Here is a 26,768-nt window from a genome sequence, read left to right on the forward strand (position 1 = left end):
GATGGCGCAGCAAGCACGGAGCACGAGCGTCTGGCGTCTGCGGCCGCTCCCAGGGCTTCTGACCGTCAGGACCGGTGCAGACCCAGAGCCTATCTCTATGGTATTTCGGGCTCCTTGTGGAGGGGAAGAACTCGGTCATTTTCCAAATCCAAAGGAGACCGAAGTTATCACAATAATGAATCAAATAGTAAGAAGGAAATCAGCAGTAGGCAGGTGCTTCCTTCACTATATTACTATGAAAATTTCCATTCTTATACAATTAAAATAATTGACTTAGATACTTATGTAGGATATAGATATACAGATAATTTTTATTTTATAATTTAACATAATTATAAAAATGTAATTCTATAATTTTATAGATATGATTATTTTTACTGAGGTCTCTTTTCAAAAGCTGTATTATATATATATCAATATCAATCTATCTATCTATATATATAAAATACAGCTTATATTGATATATCTACATATATATGTAGATATATATATAAAAAATAAGGCTTTTGAACAGAGAACCTCGCAATAAAAATTATCACTTTATCTTCTTGCACAGTTAAGTTGTCTTGGTCCTTAATGGAAGGAAGAAGAATAAGGACATGTGGATAACATAATTATCATAATTACTATTGTATGTTAATGTATTTGCTTTCTTGACTCGTTATAATCATGACCTGGATATGCAATGATTTGGTTTCTAGTACTGCCAGATTTCTTTTCACCAAATAGAGAATAAGGCACTCTACCCTGTTCCTAACATGGAGAGCAGTTCAGGACAAGCCAGGGGGAAGTAACTAGGCTCTGTGAGGGGCGGGACAAGGGCTGGAACAGGAGCCAAAAGATGCACAGAGTTAAATGGCAGGGAGCAAGTCACTCCCAAAGCGTAAAATTTTTAATAATTTTACATCATGTTTTGACATGATGGATATCAAGAAATGAAGAATGTGAAAAATATTAAAAGGAGTAGAGGGATGCCTGGATGGCTCAGTCAGTTAAGCATCTGCCTTTGGCTCAGATCGTGATCCTGGAGATCCGGGATAGAGTCCCACATTGGGCTCCCTGCTCAGCACGGAGCATGTTTCTTCCTCTCCCTCTGCCCCCCACTTTGCTTGCTCTCTCTCTCTGTAGGTCTCTCTCTCTCTCTCTCAAGTGAACAAAATTTAAAAAAAAAAAAAAAAAAGAGGAGGAGAAAGCAAGATTTTGAGAAACTTATAGAAGACAATCATTGGTAACTCCTTTTTAGATACCTAGTTTTTATATACCTTTTTATACACCTGTCCAAAAACAAACAGAAGCCTCCTGTTAGCTGTGGTCAATGTGAAAACCTCCCAAGCCCAGAAATGTAAAAACAATTTTAAAAATATAATCACTTCAGAACCCATGAAAGAAGAACTAATTAAAAGTTGGCTGGTGTAGAGGCCCAGCTCTGGCCTGTCGAGGCTTCACTCTGAGGGCTGAGGAAATCTGGAGAGATTCCCTAGAGAGATCTTTCACTGCTCCCTGAGACCTGGGGCCAGACTGGGTCGCCTCAGTTAGTTACTATCAAATCTGTCCTGATGGCAGCCTGTGACCCAAACCTACTCTCTTCTCTCCCCACAAAATAGGAGCCTTGAGCAGAGACCAGCACAGTTGAGAAAGCAGCAACACTGCTTCCTTTGTCAACTGCGTCCATTCCGAGACGAAGATGCCTGGACTGTGAGAGAATCCTACACAGAGATGACGATGGGAGAAGAGGGACCTTTTTTCTTGTTTCCAACACCCACATCAATAGGCCTCTTTTCCCATTTTAAAGTGCCCGACATAAAGAACGTTCCACTTTGGTCAGGTGGGCTGCAGAGAATTGGAATATTCATCTGCAAAACTCGACAGGTAAGATAATAATGAACATCTTGATATAAATTTATTTAAAAATACCAGGGGACAACAAACTTATCTTTGGCTACTGCTAAGACAGTTAACCAAGACTTATTAAACAACAACAAAAAATGCCATTGAAGATATAAATATGAAAGTTACCATTCAAAATGAAATGTACCAACCATCATTTGCACTGATCAGATTAGAAAAGGATTTTGTTCAAACCTCAGTTCCACCATTTGCTGTGTGATCTTACTCAAGTCTATTCTCTCTCAAGCCCAGATTTCTCATCATTAAAAGTGCTGATGATATGCACAAGGTCATTGCGAAGATCAAATGAGACCAAATATATAAAAGTGCCATGTCTAAGTAAAAATTACCCTGTTATTTTTCCCTAGACAGGATGTCTGATAAGCAACAAACTGAACAGACACTGAAATGATAGCCACATTGACAATAGGGGCGAAAAAAGTCATTCTGCACCAAGATATTTTCTCTCAGTTCACCACAGTTGAGATTCTTCTGAAAAAATCTCGTTCAAACAAATGAGAAGTAGTACCCGAAAAAAAAAAAACGTTTTACACATAGGATCAAATCTAGTTGTTCGTTTTTTCAGAACATTCAAGGATTTCCAAGATCATCCAAAAGGCTTAAGCCACAACTAATCTAAAGAAGCAATATAGTGATGAATGTCAAGGTGATGGTTCTACTTTTTAAAAATCTCAGAAGATGATATTTTAATTAACACACTAAGCATTCAGGAGAATGACATTAAGTACCTAAAAGCGTGTGTTCCTTTGCACTGGGATTCTGTAGTATCTTCTTTCTTTCTCATAAGGCTTTTAGTTTTGCTATTACAGTTACAATGAAAAGTAGGCAAAATTTGAAACATTGATTTGACTTTGAAGAGAGTCAAGTTCTCAAGGTTCTGAAGAACCTCCAGAAATTGCACACAGTTGGGACGTCCCAGGGTTACGATCATGGCCAGGTACTGAGGCATGATGGAAAGTAGTCACTGGGTTTATAATAATGAAAATCTCACCAGAAAAAGAAAAAAAGAAATCAGTCCCCCCCAAAAAAAACATCTAAATCTTTCTTTGTTACAAAAGGAAGTTAAAAATCCAGAAATTTCGGGAGAAGAAAAGATATTTGAATATGCTTGTTTGCAACAGAGTAAGAATGAAGGGGAAGGATGAAGATGCAGACAGAGGCGGCAAGTGTATTCTGTGTACATCTGAGTGTAGAGTGTACAGATCTGAGTTCCCCAACACTCTCCTTCACAATCTGCTGTCAGCTAAGTGTTCTAAGTTTTGCTGGGGGGGGGGGGAGGTCATGGCTATCAAATACTGTTCCAATAAATTAGGAGGGTTTCAAAGTCCATTTATTAATTCAGTCAATACTACTGAGCACCTGCTATGTACCGTACCTGACATTCTTTTAGTTTAGGCACTTGAGACATAGCAAAGAGCAAATGAACAAAAATTCCTATCCTCAGAGTTTACATTCTTAACAACATGGCCATAACCTAATTTTCCATCCTTATCTCCCATCAGGTTTGGACACCTTATCGGCTTTTCATTCCTCCAGATACAGCCTGCCCTCTGGTGCCTGAGATTTCCTCCTCACACCACAGTAATTGACCCAAGTCCTGACAAACGATATGTCCTCTCTGTTCGTCTCCTTTGAAAGAGGTGTTCTCTCTCCTGGATACTTTCCACCTCGCTTGTATGTGAATTTACACACAAGACTTTCTCTCTTCTTGGTGCTCACTACTTATCTTAAGAAATCAAGAAAGCTCAGAATAATCTACATCCTTAAACAGATGAACAAATGCATTGTTTTATTTTTTTTTCTTTCAGTTAGATAAACAAGATTATCTTTTCTCTAGAATTTGAGTCAACAAAGAGAATGTTCAGCATTTTAAAGAAAGGTCTCATTTTTTAAAATTCAACTTTGGCTACTAAATTATGTGGCTTGCCTAGAGAAAATAAAGGGAGGTATGCCAGCCAATCTAGCTGTCTGTCTGCTTTCCTTCCAAGAAAAAACCAAAACTTTTTTCGTGATAATCACACTATTATGCCACAGAGACAGAATGAACAGGGCAAAATCCATGTCTAGGATGGAGGCAGATGAGTGAAACAGCTGTAATAAAGTGAAATGCATACAAGAAGAGATTATCATGGGGTGTTTAGAAGAGATGGGGAGTTGGGGAGGACCAGATGAGGATCTAAACCAGGGCTGGGCTGGTGAGAAGTGTAAGGAATAAATGTGTCTGAGTGTGTATTAGAACCAAAGACTTAAGTAAGAGCTTAGGAGAAGGTGGGGTTAGCATGATTTTCAGGTTTCCGGTCTGGAATCGCTGTGGAATTAACCAAGGGAAGAAACATAAAAGGAAAGCAGGTCTGTTGGGGTGGGGGGAGATGCGCTTACATCTGAACATAATGAATTTGAGATTTCTGTGCCACTTCTGTTCCAAGTGGAACTATCTAGAAAGGAGTGGGAAATTTGAAACTTGGGAGGAAAAAATCAGCTGTGGATATAGCTTTGTACCTCAAGGGGAAACACATGAGTGTTATGGACAACAGGACCAGTCCTCATTATATCTTTCTGCCAAAGAGACTATGATGAAGAAATTACTGTAATTATTATTTTTTTATTTCATTTATTTATTTGAGACAAAGAAAGAAGAAGAAGGGCAGATGGAGAGGGAGAAGTAGACCCCCTACTGAGCAGGGACACCCCCCCCCATGGACAGGGGGCTCAATTCTAGGACTCATTACCTGAGATCATTACCTGAGCTGAAAACAGACGCTTAACCAACCCAGCCACCCAGCTGCCCCCAAATTACTGCAATTCTTGAGGAAGAGTGAGAAAAAGAGACTCTGGGACTAGAATACCCAGCAAGATAAATTAGTAACACTTCTGTTCACAGCACTATTTAAACCACAGTCCACTAGTTCAATAAGTTAGAACGTAAGAGTTGATGGTACGTGCCTACAGTCCTTGTCCAGGCCATCCCACAAAAGATCAATTTCATCCTCTACTCAATCCGGTTCCTTTGGGAGGACTCCAAACCAGATCACAGTCTCAGAATGAGCAAGACTCACATTCCAGAATGAGTCCAACTTAATCTGGTCATGGCAGTCCCCTGCTGGGCCTCTCCAGACCACCTTCACCCTGAAGACAAGTGGCCAGGCAGAAAAGAAAAGAACTTCTGACTAGCAAAGTCAGCAACTTGCCCAAAGGGAGAGAATAAAAAACAAAACAGAACAAATAAAACAAATTAAAAAAGGAAGTCTGAGGATCTTACCGATTTTGGTATTTCTTAGAATTTGGTAATTCCTGTATAAAATCTCTCTGTAACTCCCTATTCAATCACATAATAGAGCTTAGAACTATATAAAGTATGCCTTCATGATATGTCTGAACTAAGTTGCCTTCGATTAAAATTAAGGTATGGGAAAAGTTAAATAGTATATAGCAAAAAGAACTGGAAAAAATTACCTAGAAGCTGAGTATTCATTATTTACTTCTGTCAGAGAAGAAATGCAGTCATTTTACTACTTGTACAATCTCATTTTATTAGAAGTTCTAACAATTCGCTCTCCAAAATATTAACAAACCTGTAATCACCACACTGAGAAATACAAATAAAGCTACTATTTTTTCTTTTAAATTTAAACTTCCCTCCATCAATTTCAGCATCTGTTTAAGACATTTAACTGCAGGTTGTTTTTTAAATGGATACAAGGAATTGGTAAATAGTCTATTTGGTAAAAGCACTCTAGGGGGCTATAAATTATTAATCATATGTGAACATTTTAGCAAGACACATGGGAGTTACCTCGTGTGGTAGATTGGGACTTTCCCAGCAATAAAACAATGGCTGCAGCCCCATGTGTGCTTTCAGAAGCTGGCCATTCCCCAGTCCAGTGAAGCTCTCTGTGTCTACCCCTCAAAGCTGGGCCGGCTTGTGACTGCTCTGATCAATACGGTAGAAGGAATGCTATGTGACATGAAAAGCTAGGTCATCAGAAAGGATACAGATGCCACCTGCTTCTCTCTCTGGGAACAGGCATTCTTGATGCCCAATCACTATGATATGAGCTATAAGCAAATCCAGGCCACGTGGAGAAGCCGAAAATAGGAGTTCTAGGTAAGAGCCCCCACTAAGGTCGCAGTGGACAGCCACAGCCACCCTCAACAGCCCAACATCCGACTGAATGAGCCTGGGGATGATTCCAGCTTCTCCTTCTCAAGTCTTCCCGTTGAAACCGTAGAGAAGGTAAAGCATAGGCATTCATTCCTGCTGGGCCCTACCTCAATCCCTTGCCTACAGATTCTACAGGAATTAAAAAAATAGTTGTTTAGGGGTGCCTGGGTGGCTCGGTCTGTTAAACGTCCCCTTCAGCTCAGGTCATGATTCCAAGGTCCTGGGATGGAGTCCTGCATCAGCTCCTTGCTCAGCAGGGAGCCTGCTTCTCCCTCTCCCTCCACCTGCCACTCCTCCTGCTTGTGCTCTCTCTCTCTCTGTCAAATAAATTAAAATCTTTTTTTTTAAAAATGGTTGTTTAAATGTCACTAAGATTGCTCTTACAGCTCTAGGAATCGAAACATCTCAAAGGATTTTACTTGGTTACTTTCTCAAGAGTCACAGATGGATCTTAAAAACAAGGCTAACAAACAATGGAAAGAGCCTAGATGTCCATCAGCAGATGAATGATAAAGAAGATGTGGTACACACACACACACACACACACACACACACACACACACAAATACTATGCAGCCATCAAAAAGGATGAAATCTTGCCATTTGCAATGACACGGATGGAACTAGAGGCTACTATGTGAAGCAAAGGAAGTCAGAGAAAGATAATTATCATCTGATGTCACTAATATAAGGAACTTGAGAAACAAGACAGAGGATCATAAAATGGAGGGAAAAATGAAACAGGATGGAACCAGAGAAGGAGACAAGCCGTAAGAGACTCAATCTCAGGAAACAAACTGGGGGTTGCTGGAGGCAGGTGGGGATGGGACGGATGGGGTGGCTGGGTGATGGACACTGGGGAGGGTATGTGCTATGGTGAGTGCTGCAAATTGTGTGTGTAAGACTGATGAATCACAGACCTGTACCCCTGGAAACAAATAATACATCATATGTTAATTTTAAAAAATGCTAAGAGATCCAATATGAAGTCGTAGAATCTCTTTCTCAGTAAAGACTGAGAGAATGGGAAGTAACTGTGGGCACTGAGAGCCTAGTTTGTGCTTTAAACCCATCTCAACTGCTTATTTAAGAAAATAAGATAACAAACTTGAGGCCCAAAGAACCTAATTCTGAGCAGTAGACCTACGGTCTACATCAAGATCAACAAAGAAAAATAGAATATCCACCTGGTATTTTTCCAAAAGAATTCTTATAGCCTTTTCCCTTTTCAAGTATATTGGTATTACCAAGGACTGAGTGCACTGCCCTTAGTTAACCTGCAGGCATATTCATTTATCCAAGAATTTAATAACAGTTAAACTTTTACTGGTCAATTTCTAAGTGCCAGGCACTAGGTACCAGGAATAAAAAAGAGCAAGATTATGGTTTCCCATCCAGAAGTTCAGAGTCCAGGTCAGGCTTCACTATCAGCAGCACATGAATGCTACCTTTGTCCTATTTCTTCCCTCTGTGCTGGGGAAATGGACACCCTGCAAATAAATAATATAATTTCAAACAACACATTTACATTAAGTTTCTATAAATTGTATTTCAGTTTTCTCTTAATTTCAGAGGTGAATTCAGAATGGAATGGAATGTGTGGCAACCGGCAATTAAAAGTTGTATGTAAATGGTTCCAAAACCAATTAGAAACACATTAATAGTTCAATTAAATAAAATGTCAAAAATTCTTTGACAACTAAAGAATCCCTTCATAAATCAAAGAAAATCTTTTTTCTGATACTGTAATACTGGCGTTTGGTGTTTAGTCTAGATTATAAACCTATAAAGAGAAGAATAGTAAATGCAGAAATTGGTTAAAACCAGTCAGATTCCTAACATTTCCTGGGTAAATCACTCAATAAGATCCTTCCACATCAATAATAGCATCAGAGTGCACCTGAGTCAATTTCTCCCAAATATCTAAAAAAATGTTTATGAAGCTAGACAAAGACCAAATGTGTGATAAGATCACACCCTATTACCTCATAGATATTTCCATTAGCTCTAGTGTCTTTCCATGCTGAGCACGAATACTGCACATGGACAGGAAGAAGGCAGGAGAGAGGTGTTTGGTTTACTTCTATAGTTGCTTGAGCGAGTAATGATACAGACTAGAAAACTAGGAACCGATCTCCCCCTGACCCTCAACCTCACTCCCCTTTTAGATAATCTATTTCCACAACTATTCAGGAAGTGCAACGCCTTCTATGCAACAAAGTCAATGACCCAGAAGGGTCTGGGCAATGGTACACTGATCCTGCCATGAGTAGTTGTGTCATCTCAGGGAAAGCACTTCTGCTTGGGGCAGAAATAAGCAGAGCCATGGGAACAGTGCCTGCAAGATGGTGTAATATTTCACAGACTAACCTATATAAAGACAATTTACAAAACAAATCTCACCACTGCTTGGAGAAAGAACAGGAAGATCAGAAAAAGGTAAAACTCCTAGATGGTCTCAGCAAAGGCTGTATAAATGAAGGACAAACACCATAAGGCTGCATGGGGTTGTCACGTCTCTCAGTCCCCTCTCCTGGTACTTCTCTTACGGGAGCCCTCCATCAAATTATTCACACTCTCAAGTCAACTCTGTGGAACTAAAATTTGGGTTCATTTGCTCTTCTAATTTGCCAATATCATGACTTCCTTCCATTAATACAATTAACCACACTATGCTCCCAAAGAAGTCTGTAGTAGAAGTCTACCTCTGAATGAGCAGCCCAAAATTTCTTTCTCGACAAGTTCTTTCTATCCTAAACCCTAAGTCCTCTCATAAAAGTTGGCTGTATAATCCAAACCAGTATACTAAAAAAGTCTTATTCAAGTATTCTCCACTCAATGCTCAAGTTCTTTTTTTTTTTTTAATTTTTTATTTATTTGACAGACAGAGACCACAAGTAGGCAGAGACGCAGGCGGCGGGGGGGGGGGGAAGCAGGCTCCCCACTGGGCAGAGAGCCTGATGCGGGGCTCGATCCCAGGACCCTGGGATCATGACCTGAGCCGACGGCAGAGGCTTACCCCACTGAGCCACCCAGGCGCCCCAATGCTCAAGTTCTTAACTGCATATTTCAAACTTAATCTGTGAAAAAAAAATCTTCAGATTTTCACGGACAATCCAAGGCCAACCTGTTTCTCACTTTCTACAGTGAACCACCTTAGATCATTCTACATTCTCATAGCCTGTCCCATCGCTACCCACACTCGTTCCCTCTGGTTACCCTGCATCATGTACTTTCATCTATCCATACTGAACAGGAACTTCAAAGACAGATCAAATGCCACCTTCTACACCAACCCTTGAGTTTGCCAATTTTAAGAAATTATTATTTGTGTCTTTCTTTTGATAGTACTTGTTATCTCTCTTATGATATTTTTCATATATGGACTTATTATAAAATTACTTGTATACATATGTCATCTCCTTTAGCAGACAATAAATTCCTTGAATATCAAAGCACCCAAAACATTGTACTGACCCTAAATCAGGTATACTCAAACATCCATTAAATACATATCTGATAGCTTACATGAAATTTTCATTGTTTTGCTAAATCAAACCCAGGCAAACACCCATCAACATATAAATGGTTCCATTTACATTCCAAAGGTTCATTTGTAAATCTTTTTCTGAAATATACAGACATTTTCACAAGTGTTATTACTCTACATGGTACTTAGGATATTTCAAGTTGTATTTTAGGACTTCAGTATATCTCACAGATCAATTATTACTTTAAGAGACATCTGGAAGACGTCTTAAGAATCTAGTTGTGATGCATAATGACACTGTTACAAAGGAAACTTTCAGACAACAAATTCATATTCTCTATTCTCATTCCTGAACACCAGTGACTGCCAGACATGCTGTGCGTGTTCCAAAAAACCACTGCTCTATAGGTTTAGTAGTAAGCACTTAATGAGCTTATGATACTGAGCTATGTTTGTAGCAGAGAGAGCATTGAAGGAAACCCCTATCAGAGCATGTAAGAATGAGAGCAATGAAACAAAACAAAACGAAACAAAAAGAATGTGAGCAAAAATGACGCATATACTGAAAACCAACCAGTATTTGTTTTAAACCTTAAAACTGTCCTGAATTTCTCATAAAATTAAAACATGGAGAATTTTATATCGTAACAAGGAGACATAGATAAAGATAAAAACCTTAATACTCTAGGAAGATTCTTCTTCAAATATTCTCAGTTGAGGAAAATGGAAAGAAGAAAGACTTGCCAAGTCAAATTGTTGACATATTTTCTTGATACATGGGATTTATTTTATTCTAGGACTCCAAAGGAAAATCTGTATGACAATCATCCACTAGAATGAAAAACAAGAAAACTAGATAAAAAACACTCCCTCCCCTTAACAGTTGTAACTAAAATGTTTGCTGGCAAAGATCTCAAGCATCTCACCTAGTCCCAAAAATCTAAGACCTGGCAAAATGAGAACAAAAGTAGAGAAGGAACACTTGTCAGGAACAATAAAAAGGTAAGGGGTTTTTAAAGAACTGAGTTTCAGGTAGAAAAGTTTATAGTAGAGACAGGAAATGGTAGAGTGAAAAAGAACTTTTTGGGCAAAGGCAAGGTCATATTCAAGGGAAAAAAGCAAAAAGATGTTGTAGAATAGAGAGAGAACTTCTGCATTTACAGAAGAATAAATCATTTCTATGGGAAGAAAGAAATGAGCATGATCAGTTAAAGAGAGCCCAGATTAACAAAAACTCCGGAGTTTATGAGATCATCCTGGATTCCTCTTACCTAGCAGATGATTCCAACAAATTCCAATAAATTAACACTTAAAACAGATTAAAAACCAACAATCAAGCATCATAAACACCACCAAGAAATCAATCTTTTAATGGAACTAGAAACCACGGTCATGGACTAAATATTTCATAAAAATGTAGGAATGCATGTGTATCATTTTAAAGTAAAAACAGACAAATTAATATATTGTATGGAGTAGTAGTATATATACTGCATCAAAGCCTACGAACCTTTAAAAAATAGCTCATACAGAAAAGGAATGTGAGAATGTGGGAAAATTACCCAATATGTGCTATTTGTAATACTGTAATATGCTCCAGGAAGAGAAGACACAGGTAAGCAGGGCTCCAGGCCTGGCCAATTGCCAGTCATTCTGAAATAATACAACTCTGAGGGCAACAAATGGCTGGAATCACAGCAAAGAATTTAACACCTGGGGAGAGGGGACTCAGTGATCCTAGCAAATATCAGATCCTCAGGGCAAATGCAGAATCTCCAAGTGAGCTCAATCAGGAAAAATCTCTGCATACCAATCCAATGCTGGTAAAAACAAAACAAAACAAAAGACAAACAAAAACGCTGGTTCCAAACGTTGCTTTTAATCAACAGCTCACATACCATTTAAATCCTTGTTTACTAAATTTATTTTTTTTTTATTTTTTTAAAGATTTTATTTATTTATTTGACAGAGTGAGATCACAAGCAGGCAGAGAGGCAGGCAGAGAGAGAGGAGGAAGCAGGCTCCCTGCTGAGTAAAGAGCCCGATGTGGGGCTCGATCCCAGGACTCTGAGATCATGACCTGAGCCGAAGGCAGCTGCTTAACCCACTGAGCCACCCAGGCGCCCCCGTTGTTTACTAAATTTAAAGCAATCTCACGTAAGTCTGTATTTCTTGGTGGAGAAAACACCCAAGCGTACGAGGAATACACACCATACAGCCATAAAATAAATACATTACCCTGGAATGTTCATTTTCACCCATAAATAGCATTTAAATCCTCTTTTATAATAAATAAAGGTATATCATCGTAGAGGAGAAACTCGCTGCCCTGCAAAATCCACTTCCTCTACTTCCTGAGTTCCACTTCCCAAGCATTAACTGGGTATTACTGCAACCCAATTAAAGAACATTTTTCCAGCCTTTTGAAGAAGCTGAGCATGAACATGTGACTAGGCCACATTCCGGACAATGACACGTAAGCGGAGTGGGCCTTCCAATGGGTGAAACACAGCAGTCATCTTGACCATGAGGATAATAACAGCCGTCTGGGACAGTAGGACAGAGGGCAGGCCCCTGCTGACTGGTCACAACTGCCATACTACCTTGAACAGCCCACCTCAGTACCTTCTTTATGTGACACAAAAATATCTGCCATTGTGTATGGCTCCTTAGGTGTTTTCTATTATTCGCATTCCAAATCCTAGATGATGAAATCATGAAAAATGCAAAACAGGAGACTTCACTTCTGCTTGACTGGATGCTGCCTTCCCAGTATCACAAAAGGAATGCATTCCTTATCGTGTGGCGTGCAGGTCTGAGAAGTACGGTAACTGCAAAGTATGAATATAATACTAATTTTTAGGTCATTTGGGTTGCTTTAAAACTGGAATACTGTACTTGTACTATATTATCAATCCAGTACCTCAGGGACCAGAGGCTGTCCCTGAAAATCCACCATCATCCCAGCATCGTCTGAAGACAAGCTAAAATTCATGTTATCCCCCTAATTTATTTCACAGCTGAGGAAACTGAAGCAAGACATTAACTGACAGGTGGTAATGCAAAAATTACTTTAAGTTCCTCAGAAGGATCATGTTATGTAAACTGAAGTTATTAATATCCAAGCAGTTCATAAAAAGTATTTTTTTCTTTTTTTTTTAACTTGGTCAGTGAAAAGATACCATGTTTTATTCCATCCTCAAAGACTACATTTTACCTTTCTCTTTGCAGCTCACTGGAAGGAAGAGAAAAACAATGACATGCACAAAGAAATCTTAACCAATTCTGAAACTGCTAAATATTTTGTGGGGTTTTTTTCTTATTTAATTATTTTATTTCCTTTTATTCCTTTTTGTTGTTGTTGTTTGTTTTTGTTTTTTTGCTTTAGCATACAGGTATTAATCCACCCAAAGCACGGCTAATAGAATTTTTTAAAAATTTGCTGACTGCTTCTTCCTTAGAAGTATATTCTTATTTCATTATGATTCATGACAAAATTGGATGAATAGTACATATAACTCAAACCTCGTTCTTGTATCATAGGCCAAGATTAAAATAATAATAATAATAATGCTTTTCTCCCAATCTGTTACAGACAGCCTAGTATCAGTCATTAAGTATCTGGATTTGACTAAAAAAATAATAATAATAATAATAAAAAATAAAAAACAGACTATCTGTCTGAGGTTACATATAAATGAGACTACTCAGCATATTCATGACCTAACCCTCCTTCACCATCACAGGCAAGAAGTGCATACTCTTTTTTGCTAAGACACTGTTCAGTTATTAGGAACGCTCACAAATGGTGCCACACAGTGACCTGCTCAGACTATGCTCAATATGCTGCCATGGCATTCTGTCCTATACAATGAAGATGAATAAAGCGAATCAAAACAAGGAATCTTTCATTATATACTCCAGGTAAAGAATAGGCAAAGCTCTTTAGAAGAAAAGGCTGAATTCATTAGATTTGAGAGTCTTCCGGGTAGAAAACCGCCCCAACTGGCAAACAAAAGACACTGAACTGGTGTACATTAACAATAAGCAAGGACACCGTATTATGCAGAGGCCAGAACATCTGCTTGTGTTCACACGTCTTCCGCCATTCCGTCAATTAACAAGTCTGAACAAGAAATGGAAGGATGCCTGGGAAGCACTCAACACCATGCCTCTTCACGGGGAGTCCACACCAAACAACATCCACTCATATTAATTTTCAAGGACCTCTGAGTGCTTATTATCATTCAAGAAATTCTACATTGCCTTTCCCAAAAATTTTTGACCAATTTCTAGACTTTTTACTTTATTCACTCATTAAATTCTCTCCTCTGTCATAGACTCTGAATTCCTCCTACAAAGTTTCCTTACTTTCCATCTTGAAGATGGTTAGGACACCTCTGTCTCTGGGCAGAATATGCAGTGGGTGTTTTCCACATATTTAATTACAGCAGAAACTGAACATGACTTTAATGAACTAATAACCAGGTTAGGAACAAGGACAGACTGCACAGAGAAGTAGACTCAGCACTACATATAAGCACCCAATACCATGTCTTGTAGATACTTAATACTCAATAAACTTTAACTGAACCAAAAAAAAAAAAAAAAAAGAGGAAATAAAGTCCCTTAATACAATGATAGGACATTTTAGGCAGGTAAAGACTTAAAAATGTATAGACCACCAATTATAAGTTGCAAGAGCCTACAACATTACAAGTCCAGGGATATCTAAGAGATGAAATAAAGTGCCTACCTCAAGAGGCTGGGAAGAGGAGAAAATAATTACAATTCAAAGTGATGTGCTGAAATCGATTACATAATTCAAAAAAGGGTCCACAAAGTCTTTCAAATGGAGTGATAGTTAAAATCGGTAAGACTGGTCGTGAGTCAACAGCGAGAAATAACAATAGATACACGTAAGCATGTAGGCCTGACTACAAGTTTCAGGTTTTTGACCTTGATCATTTATGTAAGGGAAAGAGAATTTATCGTTAGAGAAGTAACTGCAGAGTGCTGTAGTACCTGAAGATTAATCTGTCGTCGTTTTTAGGGTAGATTAGCATCAGGGAAAAGGGCACCGCGCCTACAGAGGGAAGCCGGGGAAGCAGGTCAGCAGGTTCATATGTGAGGTTATTGTAATTTGCAAAAACTGGAGTGGACAGAAAATAAAACAGAAAAGGACAGACATCATTTCCAAGGACGAAGCACCAGTATTTGCTGAAGCCAGAAAAAAACATGGAAGGAGTTTAAGAAAGATGTATTTCATTTTTGATGTTCCACGGCTTCCAAGAGTTTTCAGTACAACATTAAGAAAGAATTCCTACATTCACCAAAGAGATTCCCTCTCTAAACTCTGCTATGTATTATGCTTGAAGGCTGAGTTTCCATCTGAGAAACTAATATAAAAATTATAAATGTGTTCATGCATCCCACGGAGATCACAGAGTACCTACCACGCATATATGCCAAATAACAAGCTCAGCATCACCAGAAAAAAATTAAAGCTTGACCTTTTTTTTTTTTTTGATTTGTGAAATAGTAATCTGACTAGAATATAATAGAAATCTGACTCTAAAATAATGCCTTGAAGAAGCTATTTAAGGACTAAGTATTATTAACTCACTCAGGAAAATACGTAAACATTTTTTCCTAAGCCCCTCAAGTGCCTTTTCACAAGCACCAAATGTTATAAACCATAAAACACATGTACTTCTCCTTAATACCATATGACTTACCACTACTTTTTTTTCCAAGGATTTTCCTAATTGTCCTGTAAGGACCTCTTCAGCCAGAGCAGCCCCACCCTGGTTGAACTGGTTGAACCCCAGTTGAAATTGACCTTGCCACCCCCCTCCAGAGGAACTTATTTAAAAAGCAAGTCAGGGAAACCAGTCCCAGGTAACAAAGTCCAAGTACAAGGGTGGGTCAGGCCAGGTGGAGGAATTCAATCAGTGGGGGCGGATACTGTCTCCTAGCTACCAAGGAGTATGGGCCTTGCCCTTTGGGAGGCTTTTGGCACCAATCTTAACCAAGGTGTGATAGGCTGGTTCAAATGTCTACTAGAGTAAATTGTAATTCAGTTGGTCACCTAGCATCACTGTGGAGTTTCCTGTGTGTGTTACAATCTCATTGGACACCTGTGTGGGGCCAGGTCCAACCACGTGGCCTTTGCTCTATAAAAGTTAGTCTGGAAAGCAGGGAGGGGTCGTCCTCTCTGGAGGGGCTGCCCGGACCTGTCTGTTTGATGGTCGGTATGATTCCTGATGCTTGGCTTGAAATAAAGCTTTGCTTGACCTTCGCTTTGTATCAGTCTCACTCCTTTAATCACGGACTCATTATTGGGGTACCCAATTTGGGGGGACCCAACAGTCCTAAATGTAATTCAAGAGGCTTACTTAGGTGCTTTATCATTCACCAATACTATGTAACTATTAAATTTGGGGTGCCTGGGTGGCTCAGTTGGTTAGGCATCCACCTTCGGCTCAGGTCATGATCCCAGGGTCCTGGAATCTAGCCCAGCATCAGGCTTCTTGCTCAGCAGGCTTCTCCTTCTCCCTCTGCCTGCTGCTTCCCTGGCTGGTGCTCTCTAGCTCTCCCTCTCTCCTCTCTGACAAATAAATAAATAAATAATCTTGTTAAAAAAATTTAAATTTACATCGACAATATTTTTCTCTGAACATGAGGGCCTAATCAGCTAAGAGCTGCAATTGAGGTCACTGCCATTATCCTGCGTCCAGACTTTGTTTTTAGAACTTAATATAAATAAAACAATCAGAGAGAGTGTGACCGTGCATCTTAAGTACTGGGCCCTGCCCTTCCACAGTTTTTACCCTGGACCTTAAGCCAAATTATACAAACTAAAACACCATTAAAATAACAAGAACCAAAAAGGTCTTTTTGTTTTTCTTTCAAAACCCCCAAGGGTGATTGCCCATTTTGGAGAAAAAGAAGCCTTTAAAGGGACAACTGTTTCTAATTTTGTTCTGATTGACGTATGATACTCAACAGACACCACATACCTCAGAGGCTTATAGACAATAATTCACAAAAGAAAAGCACCATATTCTGCATTAAAAAAAAAAAATTCTCTATGTCCATGAGGAGAGTGTCTTTAAACTGGTAATTCCACCCTATTAATTTCTCTATGACTTATCCTTTCACAGACCTTTAAAACAACCTATTTTTTTTAATAAATAACATTTTTCTCCTAAGCCAACCTAAAGTCAAACAGCAAACTTAAATCCCATTGCTTACAAACTAAAATAGCTATGAAAGAGAAAGGTGGAATAAATAAAATGGAGTTTTATTTACTGAATTGTTGAGTGTTAGCTTATCCAGCTGTCTAGGCTGGGAGTTTTATCATACAGCAGCTCATTCAAGTGAAAACACAGCAGTGGAATTTGGGAAGCAAAGGAGTCATAGCCTCCCAGTTGGTAAAAAGAATAGCTAAAGAATCTCATACTGCAAAGAACACAGCAATAAAATTCTAACTAAAAAAACTCTAACATAATGTTCATCCTGCTATAAATTAATAGCTACCAATTACTGGGCATCTAGAATAAGCCCGTCCTGGCATTAAACAATGTGCTTTACTCACTCTGCTGTCCTATTTAGACGGCAAAACACCACTACAAGGTAGAAAGTTTTCCATATATAGGTGACAAAACTGTAGGCTCAAAACCCCAGTATTTCAAAGATATAAACGGCTGAAACAAACAAACAAACAAACAAAAACTACACTAAGGTTAATGCACGTTGAAAAACCTCATTATCTTTCTGCCAGTCATTGCTGCATCTGACATTACAATTGTATTAAATATGTGAGGGTCATGTTCACAACTTTAGCAAGAGGAGACTATTAGCATGTAGAGAGCACTACCTCTCAGAGCCACTATGTTACAAGGCATAATGAGCCCATTTCCTCCTCCTCTTACTGATGTTTATTTATTTTTCTTTAACGGGAATTTCAATATACTTAAAAACTATGAAATTTCCTCTCATTATCATTAATTTTAAATTATCAGTTATGTAGCAATATCTTTCAGTGAATGGGAAATATAATGATTACTAATTTTTGCTTTTATGTGAAACTGCATATGAAGATGAGAAGACTAATTCAGGCAATGGAGAACTTTAGACCCTATAATTCCTTCAAGTTTAACTGCATCTGTTTTAGGTTCAAAAGGTCTAATAAAATCCCAGGCACAAAAGGCTGGTTTAACATGCAAAAATACATTATTATAAGCTATCACATCAATAAGCTAAAATAGAAATATCACATGACCGTATCAGAGATGCAGAAAAAATATCTGACAAAATCTAAGCACATTCATGATTAAAAACTCTTAGTAAACTAGGAATAAAGAGATATTTCCTCAATTTAATAATCTCCAGCTTATCTCAAACCTAATGGTGAGAAACTAGAAGCTTTCCAACTTAAATCAGGTACAAGGCAAGGATGTCCCCTCTCACTACCCTTTTCAACACCGAACTGCAAGTCCTAGCTAATGCAGTAAGGCAAAAAAGAAAAAAAAAAGTGAATTAAAAAATATAGATTTAGAAGGAAGAAATAAAACTGCCTTTGTTCACAGATGACATAATTAACCAACAAAATAACTCCTACAACTAATAAGTGATTATATCAAGGTTTTAGGATAAGAGGTTAATACACAAAAGTCAATTACTTTCCTAGATACCACCAATGAACAAGTGGAATTTGAAATTAAAAACACAGTACCATTTAAATGAGCATCACCAAAACTGAAGTACCTAGGTATAAACCTAACAAAACACATGGAAGATCTATATAAGGACAACCACACAACTCTCAATGAAAAAAAATCAAAGAGATACTAAATAAATAATATTCCATGTTCATGGGCAGGAAGAATCAAAACTGTCAAGATATCAGTTCTTCCCATCTTTATCTATAGAATCAATGTAATCCCAATCAAAATCCCAGCAAGTTGCGGATGTCAACAAATGATTTTAAAGCTTATATGGAGTATCAGAAGACCCAGAATAGCCAACATAATATTGAAGAAGAACAAAGTTGGAGGTTGCTACCTGGCTTCAAAACTTACTATAAAGCTATAGTAATTAAGACAGTTTGGTACTGACAAAAGAACAGACAAATAGGTCAATGCAACAGAAAAGAGAGCCCCCCAAATATACCCATATACAGTCAATTAATTCTCGACAAAGTAGCAAAGCAATACAATGGAGAAAAGATGGTTTTTGAACAAATGGACCAGCTGGACATCCACATGCAAGAAAAAAAAAAAATCAATCGAGACACAGAATTACACCATTCATTCAGAAGAATTAACTCAAAATGGATCACAGATTTGAACATAAAATACAAAACTACTAAACTTCTAGCAGATAATATAAGAGAAAACCTAGAAGACCTTGGGTATGGTGATGACTTTTTAGATATAGTGACAATGACAGTATCCATGAAAGAAAGAATGGATAAACTGAACCTAATTAAAAATTAGGTTCATGAAGATACTTTCAAGAGAATGAAAAGCCAAGCTATAGTGTAGGAGAAAATATTTGCAAAACACACATCTGATAAGGGACTGTTATCCAAAATATACAAAGAACTCTTAAAACTCAACAAGAAAACAAATAACCTGACTTAAAAATGGGCCAAAGACCTGACCTAACACCTCAACATTGAAGATACACAGATGACAAATAAGCATATGAAAAAATGTTCCACATCATATGTCACCAGGGAAACGTAAATTAAAATAACATGGATGTACTACTATACACCTATCAGAATGGCCAAAATCTGGAACAATGACAACATCAAATGTTGGCAAGGATGTGGAACAACAGGGAACTCATATTCAGTGCTGGTGGGAGAGCAAAATTATACAGGCACTCAAACAACCTCATGGTTTCTTATAAAACTAAATATATTCTTAGCATATGATCCAGCAATCACACTCTTTAGTAATTATCCAAGAGAATGAAAACTTACATCCACACAAAAACCAGCATATGGATGTTTACTGTGGTTTTATTCATAATTGCTAAACTTGGAAGCAATCAAGATGACCTTCAATAAGTAAGTAAATAGGTACATAAACTGTGGTACCTACAGACAATGAAGTATTTTTCGGCACTAAAATGAAATGAGCTGTTGAGCTACAAAAAGATGTAAAGGAACTTTAAATGCATAATATTAAGTCAAAGACATCAGTCTGAAAAGGCTACATACGGTATGATTTCAACTAGATGACATTCTGGGAAAGACAGAACTATAGATGGTCAAACAGCTCAGTCATTGCCAGAGGTTGGGTGAGGAGGGACGAACAGGTGGAGCACACAGAACTTTTAGGGCACTGAAATGCTCTGCATGATACTATTATGATGAATACATACCATAATACACTTGTCCATACCCAAAGAAGGTGCAACACCAAGAATGAACTCTTCTGTAAATTACAGATTTTGTGTAATTATAATGTATCAATGCAGGTTCATCAATTGTAACAAACATACCAGTCTGGTGGGGGATGTTGACAGGGGGAGAGGTTATATAACATAGGTGCAGGGAGGGCATCTATGGGAAATCTCTGTACCTTCTCAATTTTGCAGTGAATATAAAACAGCTTGAAAAAATTAAACAATTTAGTAATTTTTTTCTCTGTCCTCCTCTCTCATTTTTCTATCAGTTTACTCAATGGTAATCCCTTATTTTATGAATCAGTGAATACTATCAATATATGTGGGTCTTATCTCACTGTAACCCCACTCATACAAAGGCGTATGAACAAGCCTCTGTCTAGCAACGGTCAGAATTTGTAGACACCAAACATTCTTTCTTTCTTCTCTTCCTAATTAACATTATCATGGGATATTTACAGACCTAATATTTTAGAAATGACTAAAATAATTTTCTCACCACTTATATGAATTAGAACCTAGGATTATGTCATCTAGGACCAGTTACCAGACCAAAATTTTAATAAAGTCCAATTCAAGTAGCGCTTTATTTGTGGAAATAAAAACAAAGTGAGATTGAGCAAAGAAAGAGACAGATCTCTCAGATGGTTGGAGGAATGAGGAAGAATAAGTTAACAATGAAACTGTATTTTAAGGTAACATTATTATCTCTGAAAATAGCAATGCCACCAAAGTAGGCCCTATGTGGTTCTTCAATAGCAATTATCAGTTGACAAAGATTCATTACAATTATGAATTTGAATTTCATCCTTAGCCTTTTAAAAGGCTATTAATTTTAGGTATTAAATTTGGATTTTGCCTGTCAGGTTTTTCAACATAGCAACATCAAAAGCTTAGCAGAATTTCCCACAGAAATTACTCTAAGATTGACAACAGGAATTAAAGTGTCCCAAAACCAAGGCTTCACTTTTTCGGTGGTATTTTCTAGGATAGGTCTTTGAACTGAATAAAATCCAGCAATGCAGGCATCCCTGTCTGGCTCAGTCCATGGAGCATGTGACTCTTGATCTCCCAGTCAGGAGCTTGAGCCCCATGTTGGAGCTAGAGATTACTTAAAAAATAATCTAGCAATACATGACCCATACATTTATTTTACTTGAACAGTATTTTTAAAAATATTCTATTTACTTTGGATGGCAGCTAGTATCTACTGAAGCCAACAACTATAACTTTATTCTTGAAAAATATTACATAAGTGGGAACCTGAGGAATGTTTCTCTTCTAAGAAAAATTCTTGGGAATTTTTCTCCTCTTTCTTCTAATATCTCTTTAAATGAAAACTGTCAATCTATGAGATCATAATAGTGAAAGGGAAAATGCACCAAAGGTCACACGAAAGTCAACAATTTGTGTTTTATGCCTTCAATAAAGCATCCATTATCTCCATTCCAGTTCAGTGTTTACCCGGGATCCACTTTTCCTCTCACCAACTGTTCGTTTCTGGGAGACAACACTAGGCAACCAAGGGAAACTAAGTCTACCTGTGCCAGGTACTTACAATTTACCTTGTGTATTTTTACAACAAAATTATCTTTCTTATTTCATGGATAAAGAAGTTGAGGTTCAGAGAAATTAAGTAACTTGCCCGATAACCTAAAACCAGTAAATGACAATTAAAACACAGGTTTGCCTTGTGTTAAAGTCTCTGCCCAGTCTGGTACCAGGAGGCCTCCGTAGTTCAGTTCCAACACAGATGGCTTCCAAAAGTAAAAATCAAGAAACCATAAAAGAAGAAAAGGTAAAGGGAAGAAATGGGAAACATCAGAGGGTGCAGATTCATCGTTACAAATTACCTACAGACCAACAAGGCAGCTTTTCCCGCACCACTTTCTGACTCTTGGCCTCAACTGGGTGTCTAGGCCCAACGGGGATATGAAAGCCCTTGTTAAACAAAACAGCCAGGGAACCAGAATGCCCCTAACATCAGATTTCGGGATGGTAAGCTCTTCTAGTCCCTTGAATGGAAGGCATGGTTAATATACTATTTGACAATGGCATTTAGAACAACACCTAGCTCTCAATAAATATTTGGTGACAGAATTGATGGATGGATGAAACGAGTGAAGGGAGTCTGATAAAGAGGGCCGCAGAGCTCCAGAGATTGCTATCCTTCATGTCCACTTGGGGTTTTCTTCTGCAACTGGAACTAGCACTAGATGCCCAGCGGCTATAGAACTTCACAGACTGCATGTAAGATCCTTTGGAGTTTTAGGGACTGTGAGGTTTTATTCTGCATTCCCAGCACCTAATGGAGTACCTTGCACACAGTAGGCACTCAACAGGTATTACTCGATAATGAATGGATGGATGGATGGATGAATGAATCAAAGATATCGGTATGAAGAGGACTGGGCATTTTCTTTTATAAGGATAAATGTTCTCAGCCAAGATTCCCGTCAGATTAGAAAAGATCTGAGAGACCTAGAAATCCTCAGTGCCTGTTGGACGCAAGCTACAAAACTCCTCTGTGGTGTAAGAGCGATCTAAGAATGGCAGTTGAACCTGGGTAAAACTGCAAATTGAAAAAGAGAATTCATTACTCAAGCAAGCAGCTTGTGGGAGGGAATAACGTTCCAGTAAGTAAAGAACATTTCACATGAACCAAACATCCAAATGATCTAAAATGTTAACCTCTGTGGTAGCCGAAGGAGGTTCTTGCTCCCTGTCCAGAGAGATGAATTTTAAAATGGGAGAATGCCTACTGCCTCATACATGATGGTCATCAATAAATTATGAAAATGACAACAAAAGACAGGAAAAGAGCAACGGAAGGCAGCAGGGTGGGAGAGAAAAACAGGTAACTGGCCCTGAAAATTTGCCTAGCCCTTTCCCTTACTATTCCTTTCAAGGAGTTTTAGTTCTGGCTGCTCTAAAGGATCTTGCTATAAAAGGCAAAGTGGTCTTACTCAGGAAGCATTTCCATAGCACAGATCCAGGAAAAACTACAGTGGAACATTCTTAGGACCCGCAGGGAAAAAGCTCTTAGTGGACCCTGTTCCTTATCCCTACATTCTAATGCCAAACTCTCCAGGCACCCGTCATTTCCACAGTTCTTCCAAATGTCATTCAATGTGATTAGAAGTTAGTATCTGTCTTTCCTACCAGATTTAAAGTTCCTTGAGGACACAAGACTGTTTTGCTAAATCCTGTGTTCCCAGGAGCTAATGCAGTCTCTGGATTTAGGCAAGCACTCAACGCATAGTTGTTAAATAAATGAATATGACCTAAAAATTTCTAAGTCTAATTTTATGGTCAGATCATAATGACAAAAGCATTTTTGATGTTTTTAAGTGAATAAAGCAAGTACCACATGTCATTCTAGATCTATATTGTTTGTATTCTATTGGAAAATTGGTTTTAAGAAATCTGACAGAGTTTTAAGATGTAGTATTAACCTGATAGAAAGGGTATATGAGTTAACATATTTGGGCCTGTAACTCCAGCAGTTATTTTAGTCCACTCTTCATTTTGCAAATGAATAAACTGGGCCTATCTCCATGAAGTGTTTCTGAATCCCTTAACCTAAGTACAAATACATCTGAAGCCTGTTGGGAACTGCATCGTTCTGGGTCCTTCGGTTTACATGGTATCTAAGGCCTATTGTTAGTTATAACAGGCTCTATGCGTTTCTGTCCTTGATTACACAAAGAATATACAACACATGGTTCCAATTATATTTTGTGTCACTGTTACAGAGAGACATCCTCAGTGTCTACACTAACGGCCCCAGAGGGCTATGCTATACTCTTCCTATGGCTATTTCAGAAGGGTCTCCTTTTTCTGTCACGTTATTAACTGCCACTTTTCACTGTTTTCAGCATGCCTATCTCAGAAATTTGTTTGCTCTTTTAATCTTCAGCAGGCTTGAGAATAAAATAACCAAGGTGTTTCTTTTCTTTTTTTTTTAATGTGTTCATTTTTTAGTAATCTCTATACCCAATATGGGGCTTGAACCCACAACCCAGAAAGACATCAAGAGTCGCATGACTGAGCCAGGCAGGCACCCCCAGGCAACTCTTCATCTTGGTTTCTCGCCTTTTAAGATCTTCAGCAGATGCACTTTAGCCCCCGATTTCATAAAATAAGGGCATCAGGTCAAAATTTTCCAAGGTCTAGAACATTCCCAAATAGTGTGATTTTGTATCATTTATACATCTGTCATTTAAAAGCTAGTACTGAGCTTTCCAAAGTTACTTTTACTGAAAGCATGAATTAAAAATCAATCTAGGGGCATCTGACTGATTCAGTTGATAGAACTTGCTACTCTAGATCTTGGGGTGGTGAGTTCAAGCCCCACATTGGTCACAGAGATTAGTTTAAAAACTGTATTTTAAATGTGTAAGCAGAGCTTGTTATTTCTCAACATTCTGAAATTACTTTGCAAAGAAAAAAAAAAATTTGTAAACTTAATTTTATTAAAAAAAAAAAAAAAAAAAAAAGTGGCCCAAGAGGAGAGGAATCCTGGAGCCTGGCCTCGTGCTGGGCAGCCGCCAGCTTTGCCAGAACACTGGTGACCTTTAACCAAGCTGTTTCATAGGTACATAATTAGAGTAAATGAACTTGGGATGGACAAAACCTAAAGGTATCTACTGTGAGTCAAGTATACAAACTTGAGTTCCTGGACATCTGGTCATTTATTTTGGCTTCTCAAATGTCTTTTTGACTTGCTTTTCTAGCTCTTGGTTGGCATCCAGATAAATGAGACTGCCAGAAAAAAAGCCTGTTTGTAACTGGAGTTAGCAGAAAAAACGGCACCTAAACTCCGATCTCCACTAAATGTTCTCTTAAAAACGCAGCTCACTTTAGGTCAACGACACATCTTTTAAAATTCATAAGATATAGTCCCCACATACTTCAATATCCTCTACTTTAATGTAACACTCTGTAATTCACAGGTCCTTACAAATATTATTTAAACTGATCTTTAGTGAACATTTTTTATATAAGCAAAGATCTTCTCCTTTTACAAATAAGAAAACAGCCCCTGAGAAATTCTTGTGGGCAGTCGTCGTGATGACAAAGCTAGCAAGGGGCAGATATGGGACTCACACTCCTGTCTCTCGAATCCCAGGCCACTCGTGCTATGCAGGGACACAGGTGTGATCACGTGAGTCAGTGGAGCAGAGGTAGTCTACGAAGGTCACGAACAACAGCAACACGACCAGAAGGGTGCGCTTGTGGAATTTCAGGTGACCACAACCTCAGTACTTCCGCAAACGCGTGTTGGAGAAGGATGAAATGGGGAAACATTTTCAACAAAATCTGTGCCATTTAAACACTCAAAAAGTATTTGAAGATTTTCTGCACACCTTAGCTTCTCAATGTAGTATTATTCCTCGTCTGGCCTATTTAATCCCCAAACCAGAGAAGGGGGAAGTCAGGTTAAGCATGCCTAATCCCAGCACCATGTCAGGCCTGCTAACAGTCCTGTTACCGCTGAACTCACAATGACTGTGAGACCGAAAGGTGGCAAACGAAAAATGCTGCGTTTTCTCCTTCCGGGAAACAGTCTGAACCCTTCAGAGCATAATCCCCCGTATGAGTGAGCAACAGGAGCTGATAGGAAAGATACCCAGAGTGTGGTCCCCATCCCCTGGGCCTGTTCGCCTCTGCCTTTTACTAACCAGACTAATTACGCTACTGGTATTGATTCTTCTCACTTACGTCGTACTGTCACTAGACCTCCGATTTCAGTATAAAATATTCACTACTCCTAGAAAGGTAATACGTTACGTTGCTATCGGCCATTAACACAGCACTAAACAAATTTCTTAGACCTGACCTTTGCTTCAGCTCACTGCATCTGATTATTTAGGAACAAGGTAGTTTAATAAAAGAAAAGGAGATGGGGCTTGGGCTTTTGGAATATAAGGCAGTCGGAGCCACGGTAAGGGACTGAGGTGTTACAGAAGGGTTCGTGGTTGGGCCCCTGGGTGGCTCAGTGGGTTAAGCCGCTGCCTTCGGCTCAGGTCATGATCTCAGGGTCCTGGGATCAAGTCCCGCATTGGGCTCTCTGCTCAGCAGGGAGCCTGCTTCCCTCTCTCTCTCTCTCTGCCTGCTTCTCTGTCTACTTGTGATCTCTGTCAAATAAACAAATAAAATCTTAAAAAAAAAAAGAAGGGTTCCTGGCACCAGGGTTTAGATCAGGCATAAAACAAAGCAGAGGGGAAAAGAGCAGAACAAAGTTTCTGTGTGTTGGGGGGCTCGCGGGGTGGGGGCAGTCAGGCTGGTTGGGGGCAGTTGCTGAACGGGAGCAGAAAGAGGAAAGGGAAGAACAGAAAGAGAAATAGAAAGGCCACATGTAAACTGGACATTTTTTACTAAGCTGGCCATTATTTTAGAGAGATTATGTATCCTGATGAAAGGATGATATTGCTAAATTATTCCTAGCAGGTTAAAACATTTTCTTAAAGATTGCCTGCTTTACATACTCGACACAAATGCTTATTAATGAAACCAGTAATGTGTAAAGATTATTTATTTATGTTTTTCGAACAAAAATGGTATTGTATCAACTCCACTGGGTACGCTTTGTCCAGTTTGATGTTCTAATTAGCAATTCTTAGCATGATTAAATGCTAAATACACAGCTGTGTGAGGCTTCAGCTGGTAGTAACCAGTAGTGCCTAATACTGACTTTTTAAAAGAGGAAAAACAAAAGTACTCAAATACTGGATAAAAAACTTTTGAGGCCCTATTCAGCTGAAAGAAGGAAAGTTATCA

General features: G+C 38.6%; 1 protein-coding gene across 7 annotated transcripts in view; it reads right to left on the minus strand.

Annotated features, from left to right (window-relative positions):
- Positions 1-26,768, minus strand: part of UGT8 (UDP glycosyltransferase 8) — a 133,248-nt gene that overhangs the window by 12,493 nt on the left and 93,987 nt on the right. The gene's annotated exons all lie outside the window — the stretch shown is intronic.

This window comes from Neovison vison, chromosome 11 (genome assembly GCF_020171115.1).
Source record: "Neovison vison isolate M4711 chromosome 11, ASM_NN_V1, whole genome shotgun sequence".
In the NCBI taxonomy this organism is placed as follows: Eukaryota; Metazoa; Chordata; class Mammalia; order Carnivora; family Mustelidae; genus Neogale; species Neogale vison.